Here is an 11,184-nt window from a genome sequence, read left to right on the forward strand (position 1 = left end):
CGAAAACAGTAGAGAGTTCTTACCCCCTTTATTTAGGAGGGAGGGAATGGTATTTATAGAAAACCAACCGAAGGGAAGGATAGTGGACTCCAATTCCCTAGGATCTGACAGTCTGTGTGTCCTGTCTGTGTTGACAAGGCGTAGCAGTGATCGAGTCTTGTCAAACGCCATATCTCTCTGCCATGTAGGCATTGGGGTCCTTCAATAAGGTGTCAGTTATTAGGGACAGTTCATTAGTCGATACGCTGAGAGGCGAAGAACAGGTTTTGACGGTATCCACGCGATAACGAGTCAGAGATGATTGAAGACGCGTAAGAACTCGACATTTCAGTGGGAAGCCGGGTTGATACAACCTCAGCCAAGGACCAGGCCGAGGTGATTGTCCTCAGTAATAACTCTCAAATTCATCTTTTTGTCAAAACCATCAGTTGAGAAAGAGCAAGAACCTCGTATACTATACCACTACAATTTTATTACAGAATGTGCAGACTTTCAAAAAAAAATTTGTTTTATAAAATTAATATACACACATATGGGGAGGCAATTTACACGTATAACAAAACATGTGGAAGAAAAGAAATAATATCAAGAGAGTGATAATAGAATGCATATGGGAGGGAATAATATTAATATATGGCAAATAATAATAAGACTTCTATTTATAAACTAGATGAATTCGCAAATAAGTCTTGACAATCACAAAAAATTATCTAATAAATTCCTAAACAATAGCACTACTATAATTTGAATCTAATAAACTATTAAAAACTTAATTTCACTAAAACACTACTGCTAAATAATAATAATAATATAAAAATTCCTGCTATTTAAGTTTGATTTAACATGCCAACACAGAAACGTGCACGGTGAGTATAGCTAAAGGATGAAATGGAATGGATAGGGGAGCTACGCAAAGTCATATACGGTAGACTATATCAACAAAGGTATCCAAAATGACTAAAGCGACCATGAAATAAAAGATCCACCATCAAACGACAGTTTTTTCTTTCTTTCTTGACATCATCGCTTATATCATCACTGGTTGGTCTAACAAGAGCTGTTGCATATGCACATAGAAATTCCTTTTTCTTTTAGTATTCATAAAATCTAATAAATGCGCTAAAACGGAAAAAAAAAAAGAGAGAGAGAGAGAGAGAAGTTTAGGATCAATTGTTCTGAAGATCTACTCATCCAATACGATTGAGAAGCAATACAGATATACAAATACGAATAGTTAATTACAAATTCAGCGGGACTTATTTAATAGGAGATTAAAACACAAAAAGAAGTACTACTATTTATTTTTGGTAACAAAACTTAAAAGCTATTACTAAATACGGTATGAAAGATGCAATTAGGGAAAAAAAAGCTTAATGACTTGTTTAGAGTCAAATCTATCCCTATGATATATTGAGAGACTTTTTCAACAAGTACACGTAGACCATTTTATTGCCCTTTTACTTGTTATATTGGGTGATTCATTGACTTAGAAAGCTCTTCCCAATATTATTATGTATGGAGTCATTAGTAGTACAAAACAAAATTGAGTCACACTCGCAACTCAGCTTCAATCGAGTCACAAGCAGAACTCATTAAAAAAAAAAAAAAACCCTCCTTTTATAATCTAGTCCACGAACCTCAAAAACTAATGCAAGAGGAGATTGAGAAGCTGAAGCTGGAAAACACTTGCTAATATCCAACCACTTAGTACCGTACATACAACAACATTATTAGCGTTCAGCTAAATCTGCACGAATTACTAATAGTAAATGTGTCAGGAATCAGCATTTGGAGTCGAGCCCATCCGGAATTTTCATGTAGGGTTGTCGAAGTTGAGCCGAGGGGACGCTACCCGGACCCTCGTTCCTCCTTTGGGAGCCACCACAGGCCTTGGCCACAATTCCGGCAGCCGATTTTGCAATTGACTTCAAAATCTTCAATATAATCCGCCCTCTTCTGGGTGGAACTGGAAGAGCATGATTTGATTCATTTGCGCTTTTCTGGGGTGCCATTTGTTGAAGCTTTAATTTGGGTGCGATCAAATTTCAAGAAATGGAGGGTCTTTTGCTAGTGAGCAAAGGAAAACAGAGAGCTTATGCAGCAGAGCTGAGCAGGAATGGCAGAGTAGTGACAGATATCAGTAATGATTATGGGAATTTGTAGCACTCCAATTCTTGAGTCCCAAGTTTGCGTGTGAACATTCTATCAAAAAAAAAAAGAAAAAAGATTTGAGTGTGAACATTTTTGTTACTCAGTAGTAGTATTGTAGTAGTGGTGGATTCCCAAGCCTCAAAAGCGAGTACTTACTATTTGGAAATGGTCCATCATGAAAGCTAGACGTTCAAATTAATGGCCAGTGGAGTGAGAGATCTGATTTAGGACGGTCCTGATTTTGTTTGACGCCTTCTTTGGGAATGGTCCTACGTTTTACTTTTCTGCTCGTTGATTTCTTCTTTTACTAAGTACATTCTTTTTCTGCTTTTAATTTTCCTTTGAGAATAATTTGACCCCTTTTGGTCTTTATCTTCACTAAGTCAGGTGGACTATGGAGCTTAATGAACCCAGGACACGTGGATTTCTCGTCTGCAATAATTTGATGATATTTAATTACAGAATTAGGTATTGGTGATTGTGATGCTTATCATCACGTGGATAATAACGTATTACTGCTCAATTCCTTTGGAGAAGCACATTCTCGTCAAGTCAAGTGGGTTTTTATTTATTAAATTCAAAGTATATGCCCTATCCATCTTTGATCATTCATCACAAATAATTTAGTATAATGGTAGGTTGTTTTGTTACTTTTTTTCTTGGTTCGAATGAAAATGACGGAGCTAAACAGTTTTTAACTCGATTTTGCACCTATATTATAGCCTTGCATCTATATTATTGTATAAAAGTTGATTTTAGAAAATTAAAATTAAAAAGTATAAAAAATAAATGCTTCCGATTTTTAATTTTTTTAGGCCTAAAAAAATCCAAAATTAGGATATGAAAAGCAGTTGAGGACGTAACAAAAATAGATTTTTCAAAATCAGAACCTAAACTCGTGTCTTGAAAATTAGCTGAGAACGAGGTGTGTGTAGCAGAAGAGCAAATTGGACAAAATGCAATATAAAGAAGCCAGTTTGATAATCAAGTTTTAACAGAATGCTTAACATATACATATATATATATATATAATTAATCTTTACTTACACTGACAGTGTATACATTATTATTAATATATATAAATTAAATAAGCTCTCATTACGGAGACTGGGATTGAAATGGACGAGTGTATGGAATTTAATTTTAGATTTTATATGTATACTGTATTAGGACCTTCTACTCTGCCGTGCATTCAATTCGCTATATTTTGTGGTGATTGCGGTGCGTTATCCCTATGGGCGCATCAAACCAACCTTGTAAAGGAGTACATCTAAGATGCAAGCACTGCAAAAATCTCTGGGCTTATTACCCACTTGAAAAAGATAATGGGCTTAATTTTGGGCTGCTTTTACTATAAAGATACTAGTTCGCTTGGCAGAGAGAATCGGTTCTAGCAGGATAATAACGAGCAAAGATTTTTGGGCTGCCATATTGTCCAATAATCTGAAAATAAAGAAAAAACACACACACATTTACTGGAGAGTTGTTGAGTGCACATTGGCCAAGCAAGTTGAGAATTGAGAGAGGCGGAGTCAATACTACTAATTCTCTTTTAGCATTTGATACTACACTGTAGACCTAAGCATTTTAGCGTTGTTAATTAGAGTCTGCATTCTTTGCTGTAAATGAAAGGTGAAAAGGAAAGAAGCAGCAATTCGAAGAGACATTAGTAGTATCCTTCTAGATGGATTTACCGCTTCCACTGAAGGAGGAGTATGGTTTCTATGTTAAATTTCGATCAAACTCAACTCAACTCAACTCAGCTTTATTATTACTATTAATTGAAATTATTGCATGCAACTTAATAGAATGGTAAAGAGAAACGCACCAAAGCACAAAGAACTGAGGAACATTTTTTTACGTAAAAACAAATGGATAGCATTTTCAGTATATCACCTGGGCTTACAACCAGAAGGAAACCTTCCTTTTCCCAGTGTCCTATTGAGCTCGTTCATCGCGAAACTATACATAAAAAAGGAATAATTGTGAAGTAGGTGATTGATTCCCAACGAAAGTTTTGGGCAGATGGTGTTGGGGTCCAGCAGTAATGGGCCTCAACATAGTGGGAATATAAATGAGATATCATCCCAATAGAAAATGGATCGTTTTTGGCGAAAAGTGGTTTGTTTGGAGAGAAGTATCAACTTTTGGAGGTCCACTCTTAGGGTTTCGCTGATTTGGTTTATAATTAAAGTCCACTGGGTTTTTTGGAGCAGCTCGCTTAGATTTTTTTTTTTTTTTAAATAGTTTTTTTGGGGGGGGGGGGTCTTTCTTGGAACAAACAACAGCCAGCCAGGTGAGCTGCAACACTTTTTCCCTTTTCTTTGGAATAACAAAAATTACTTCTTCAAATGTTTGCTTCACCTTGATATGTGAATGGTTTTGGTCATTATACCTACATGAACTAATATTTTCACATTTATGAACTTTTTCGTGTTCCTTTAGACCTGTTATTGAAATTTGCAAGATTAGCAAGGTTTTTCACCGAGACTGCTGGAAGAACTAGGGAAATCCATCGAGTCGGAACCATAGTTGTCAAAATCGCGATCCGGATCGTAGGATCGTACGATCCTACGATCCGGATAACCAAAATCGATCCGGATCGTATGCAGAGTCGCAAATCATATTAATTTTTGTAGGATCGCATAGAATCGTAGCAGGATCGGTAGGATCGTGTAGGATCGTAGGATCGGTAGGATCGTACGATTCTACAATTTTTTTGTAAATTTGTGAAATACGAAGCTCCATTTTGCAAGTAAATGAAAATATTTGTGGTATATTTGTAATTTATCAAAGAATTGCAACCTTTAATTGCAATTAAGAGCTTTTGGTAGGATCTTACGATTCTACGATCCGATCCTACGATCCGATCCTGTGAAACTAAAATCGATCCTATGTAGGATCCCGATTTTACAAACCTTGGTCGGAACGTTTGTTGGGAAGAGGCACATCAAAGATTATGTCGGACAGCATTTTTTTTTTTTTTAAATGGTAAGTAAGATGTTTTGCATTTATGATCTCTTACTTACAATCTTTCGTCCTTATCATCCAACCCAATCCTCCCCTATGTTGAACAGCTTAGAGAAAAGAGGGAAATCAACCGTCTCCGATCATGCCAAATTGGTGATTGTGTGTTTACTAACGAGAGAGGGAAAATTCAACAGTTTCTCTTCTGGATTGGAAAAAAATAACAGAGCAAAGTGGAGTGTCATTGGATAAAATTGATTGTTCATATGAAATGTTCACCAATCCCTTCATTGCTCATTAATGAAGTGTTTTACTAATTAATTTTCTTTATTTTCACTCTGGTTATAAATTAACTGTATCTTTGTACAGACATTCGACATTTATGTGCTTATTGACTTCTGCTCATTTTTAATAACGATTCATTTTATTATTATCAACCCATGTCCTATGCATTTTACAATAATTTCCTGTAGCATGAATGCTAGAACAGAATTTAGGGAAAAAAAAAAAAGGGTTCGTTACCAATTCCCAATGGTACCATTGATATGGCAGTTAAACCAATGGAACAAAAAAAATTCACCAAACACATCTTTGGAATTTTTCCCAAGTGGTATGTCAACATCAATGATGGTGATGGGAGGGACAATTGGAAAATGATTATGTGAAGTTAATCAACTGATTAACTAACAAATCCCTGATCAGTTAGTTAACTAGTGATGCTCAATTAACACATGAACAAATCTAATAGTAAAATTTACCACAAGCACGTGTCCGCCAACTTCGGACTCCGTGAGTTAAATTCAACTCTTCAATGACCTTGAGAGGTTGTGGGTTGCTTCTAGCGTGGAAAGTAGAATGAAGTTTCCACCGTAGGCAGAACAGGTATTAACAAGACAACTCAGCATGAACTCTCTCTCAAATGTCAATTGGGGCCAATTGAAATAAGGCAACCGGCTGTAGATGGATGGAACCCGGAAATCCTAAGCGAATTAACGACTTTTTGCGTCAAAACCTGACTTTAGTTATTACTAATAGGATGCTTAACATACTAATCGTGTTTTCAGAACAACGAGCTTAACATATCATGTTGGTTCCAAATGGGTTATGGCTATGAAATTGGTTTCTTGTTAATTATTATTATAAGAAATATTTACAGTTTGAAAAGATTCAATTCTTGCATATTGAATCATAAATATTTTTAGGAAAAATCATTCAAAACATCCTTCATGTTTTGTTAAATAAATTTTTTTGTCATTCACTTTTAAAATATTAACTTTATATCCCTTACAAATTCAAGTTTACAAATTTTGGTTTCAACCTATGTTTCAACCACTTTTTACTATGCGATAATTTTTATGTACAAAAATGTCAAATTTCACTTTTTTAGTGACAAAAATAAATATAAATTGACAAAAATAATTTCACTACTGATTTGGAATTTTTCAAGCACCCAATGGCTTATTCTCACCTAGATTTCTTTAAGTGCTCTATCTTAATAATAATGTACCTATATTTACACAATCTTCACATTTGCAATTTCTTTTTTTTCTGTTTAAAATAATTCATCCAACTTTTACTATCATTTAACATTTTTTCCCTTTCTTTATTTGTTCATAAGCATTTTTTGTTCATTGCACATACTTTCTTTTAATTCTTTTTTTTATTTTGTTTAATGTAATGTAGCCAAATATTTTCTTTTTCTGTTTTAACAAAAAAACACCATTATTATGTTAGAAACATAGAGAAACTCAAGAAATAAGATGAAATAGTGGTTAATCTACACACAAAAAAAAAAACCATGCGATTAACATCTCAAATTTGAGAGACTTGAATGACGGGTATAACGGTAAAATTAAAAGATCATACGCTATATTTGGGAATTGCAAGAAGTGTAATACCTTTGAATTGTCAAGATTTGTTGATTATTTGTGATTATTTATGTAGTAGAATAATTCACTAATGTAATTACTATTGAAAATTTTCATGTACGTACCTTTGCATAATCATCGATAGTTGGGATAGCCATCACATTTACAAATTATAAGAATGGTATTTTTTCTTAAAGAAAAAGGAAAAAATTGGTTAAATTATATTAAAAAGGAATTAAAAAGGGTAAATGCAATAAAGAAAAATTGCTTTTGAACCAATAAATAGAATTAAAAAATTAAATGACAAAAATGGGATAAATTACTTTAAACAAAATGGGAAAAAAATGCCACTTTAAAATGTCTTTTGAATTCCCAGAGGGATAAAGACGCCACTTTAAAATAATTGGAGATGTTGCATTAGGTCAAGAAGAATCACAGATGATTGAACTGAAGGCAGGAAAGTGGCATCTTTATTCCTTCATTAAGACAAGCTTTATTTTAAGGAAGTGCCAAAATTAAACTATGGGACCCATGTTCATTACCGGTCCTAGCCTGTCTTCGGTTGCAATTTTCATTTTTGTCTGTTATCTAGCTCGCCTAACTGTGTTGTCCTATTCCTGTTAATTTTTCCCACCACGCGAAGATGACTCAGCTTTCCACCAATGGAGAAAATAAAACCAACTGATGTTACTAAGTGTAAAACTCCAGCGGTTGTTTCAACGGGGAAAATAAGGGACCAGGAGAATGCAAAGAAGACTTTCACAAGTCTTCAAGCTGCCCCCAACAATGTCAGGCGTTAATAACTTTTACTGCCAGAATATTCCGATAACAGAAGAGACTTAATTTAATTTACTCTGACAACAACTTCAAGTCCCATTTCACTACTATCATTGCTCATTTTCTAAAAGAAGAGTAGGAATGAAGAATTTTTTGATTGCTAAACCATTTTGGAATTGCGCCTGTCTTGTTACAAAACTGGTGGAGTCTCATCTCATCTAGAGATAAAACAGGTTATTACTCTAAAATTGGATATTATACGTAGTCAGTTCCGTTGAAGAAATACATTTTTGGGGCTGCATTATTCCGGAAGAAAATATTCCAAAAATTATCATCCCCTTTATCTGAACAAACCCACCACCGTTAGAAAGATGGTGGAGTCTCATTTACTATTAAAGCGGTAATTATTCTAACTCATATAACAACGGTCAATTTTCACATCTAGAATGTCAAGGGTCTTGTTCGTATTGCAATTTTCTGAAGGTTTTATAAAAAAGGCACTGTAGCGATTTGATATATGTGAGATAAAAAGATACGTAAAATATTTTTTTATTTATTTTTTGGTGAAAACTAAAAAATCTTTCCAAACTTTGTTCAAATATTCAGCTTTGAACGTCAAAAGAGAAGGAAGAAAGAAAGAAAGAAATTTCCAGGCAGCTCTCTGCTCGACTGTCAAGTGGGCATTTGAAGTTTAGAGACGTGCTTGTTTGATATGCATTTAGTAGTTTTTTTTCTTTTGCCTTTGTTTGTTGTGCAATAAATGCATTTTGTAGTTGATTTAACCAGTCTTGACCAGATGTAACTTGGGGTAACGTTCTGCTAAGTCTTTGCCGATAGTATAAGTTTTGCAGCACATTCAAAGAAAAATCAGAAATCTCACTGCACATTTCATCTTACGATGAATGCCCAATCCAAACTTGAACAGCTTTTCATCATTATCCAATCAAATTACCACTTTCAATTCCAAAAAGGTTGCGGCTATTCAATTGGCCTTCCACTGTGATGACCGGAGAGTGGAGACGCGTCGGCTGCTACTGCTATCGCTATTGCGTGCGTGGTGCGAAGGGAACAAGCCAATCTCTCGTCATCTCTCTTGTATTTTCAAATATATTTACTTTACTTGAATTATAAATATATTTTTTATTTATATTTTGAACTATTTTTTTTTTAATATTATACACATTTACATCATAAAAGGTATTTTAATAATTTTTCTAGAGGGCGTTGGCAGTGCTTTTGTTATAACGAAACGAAACTAAATAAAATTATCCTCATGCATTACTTACTCAGTCAAAACTTGGAAATGCACCAGTATTTTCCATTTTCACCTCGTGGAATAGCATAGATTAAAAGAGATAAAGCATTAAGAGCGCAAAATACGAATTAGCACTGCCTTTTTTTTTTCTCAGGCGAATAAATTATAAAATTCTAGTTTCTAATAAAAAAATTTTGTACACGTGATAGGGGAATATAATAAATCTCTTACACTAGCACTACTACATGCTCCCTAGGTGGGCAAAATAGTTAGTTAGTGACTAAATTTTAACGGCTGTCGGAAGTATGGCCTGCACATATAACGACTGTCTTTCCAACTTCAACCTTGGCGGCTCAAGAAAACCGTTAACGGTAGTGTGTATTAAGTGTTCAAGAAAACCGAGAAAGTCATGGTCCAAATAATTAAGATTGAGACAAAAAAAGGTAGAGGTTTTGGGATTTAGAAAATTTCAGTGGCTCCTGACTAGCTCAAAAAGAGCGTCGTTGCATCTTAAATTTGTACAAAATACAATTAAACATTAATGCGTATTAAACATTTATGTTTTCGGTAAATTAAGCGTTTAAAACTGATGAGATTGACTGTGTAATTATTCTATCTATTGAGTTATTTTCTTTGCATCCCTCTCTTTCTTGAGGTTTGGTATGGTAGCTTGAAAATGATCTGCTTCTTGAACCAAACACCACGTACTGACCACAAAGACCTCAACAAAGATATTGCAGCGGACTACATTTTTATTCATGAATCAGAATCTTTTTACTCGGTTTGTTTGACCTACCTGTAGAATCGTAGGATCCGTGGATTCTTTATGCGTATACTTACTATCAGTTATCACACAGGTCCTTTACTTGTAGGCAGTACTATTGCTTTCTTTTGTTCATTTGCATTTGTCCCCATCTCCATCCGGTAGGGCTATTTCTGCATCCCTGAATTGGGCATTTCTAAAAGTAGGTGCAATTATTCGCCGTTTAGAAAATCCTCCGCCCTTCTTCGACCACTTTTGAAGTTCTTTTGCATTCGTGGAGAGAGAGAGAGAGAGAGCTACTAGTAGAACCTGTGAAAAATTTCTTACTTTTTCTTGATCAGTCATGGCCCAAAGAAGAAAGAAAAAAGAAACAAGAAGAAAGACGAAGAGAAAAGAAGTAAGCCAGTAGTGTGACTATGATTCGGTGAGGAATTTGATGGATTCAGGAGTCCATCCTTCCTAGTATCTAATGAACACTAAATCGGACCCATCGGCCGCGGCCCATGTTTTACGTTTAATTGTTTACACTTGTGATAGGTGCCGGCTTGGAAATTGGAACTTAGAATTCTTCAGATAATACGGGATCTGCAAAGTTCAATTCCCCCCATCATATCATACGTATAAAGAGAATAAAACAGAGGAAGCATTGCTATGTTTGCGGGATCCAGAAAAGCAAAATCCATTCGCAAGAACTCGAAAGTAAATCCATCACTGCAGATACCAAGTAGTATTACTATGTGAAAAGAGGGGATCAACAAGGATATTGAGCCTTCATCCAGAAAAGACAACAGACAACAAGACATTGAGCAGATGACAGGGATCACATCAGAGGTGGATATACTCCAATAGTACAAGAACATTTATTCCTACTAGTATGAATACCAACCAAGAAGTGAAAAAAAAAAAAAAAACCCAAATTCCACGATATCATTGCTGATTCCGGCTTCACACACTTGCTCTTCTGGATGCTGGACTAGAGAGGCCATCCCCCTTCCTACTGCACCAGCTCCTCGAAAATTTGTACTTTGATCATTCCCCCCTCGGTGGAAGGCTGGAGTTTTTCGTCTTCTGGGCACCAAAGGGTTCATTTTTCCCTTTCAGTTTCAGCATCAAATCCTCAGGAATCCCAGCAGTGGTTCCTGTCTTTCCTTTGCGGGCATCTAAGGAGTTGTCATCATCCCTTTTGCGGAAGAAATCCTCGAGAATCAATTTCAGGATCTTACCCCTTTTAGGAGGGGAGGCAGTGTTTTTCCCTTTCAGGTATTCAGTGCTTTTCCCTTTCAGGTGATTGAAGGATTCAGTTGCCATGATTGAGGTAAAGACGAAGATGATCAAGCAAGGATAAAAGTATGAAAAAGCAAAGCAGAGGCAGTTAAGAATGTTGGGAGTGCTGAAATTCCATT

Source organism: Coffea eugenioides, chromosome 1 (genome assembly GCF_003713205.1).
Source record: "Coffea eugenioides isolate CCC68of chromosome 1, Ceug_1.0, whole genome shotgun sequence".
Lineage (NCBI taxonomy): Eukaryota > Viridiplantae > Streptophyta > Magnoliopsida > Gentianales > Rubiaceae > Coffea > Coffea eugenioides.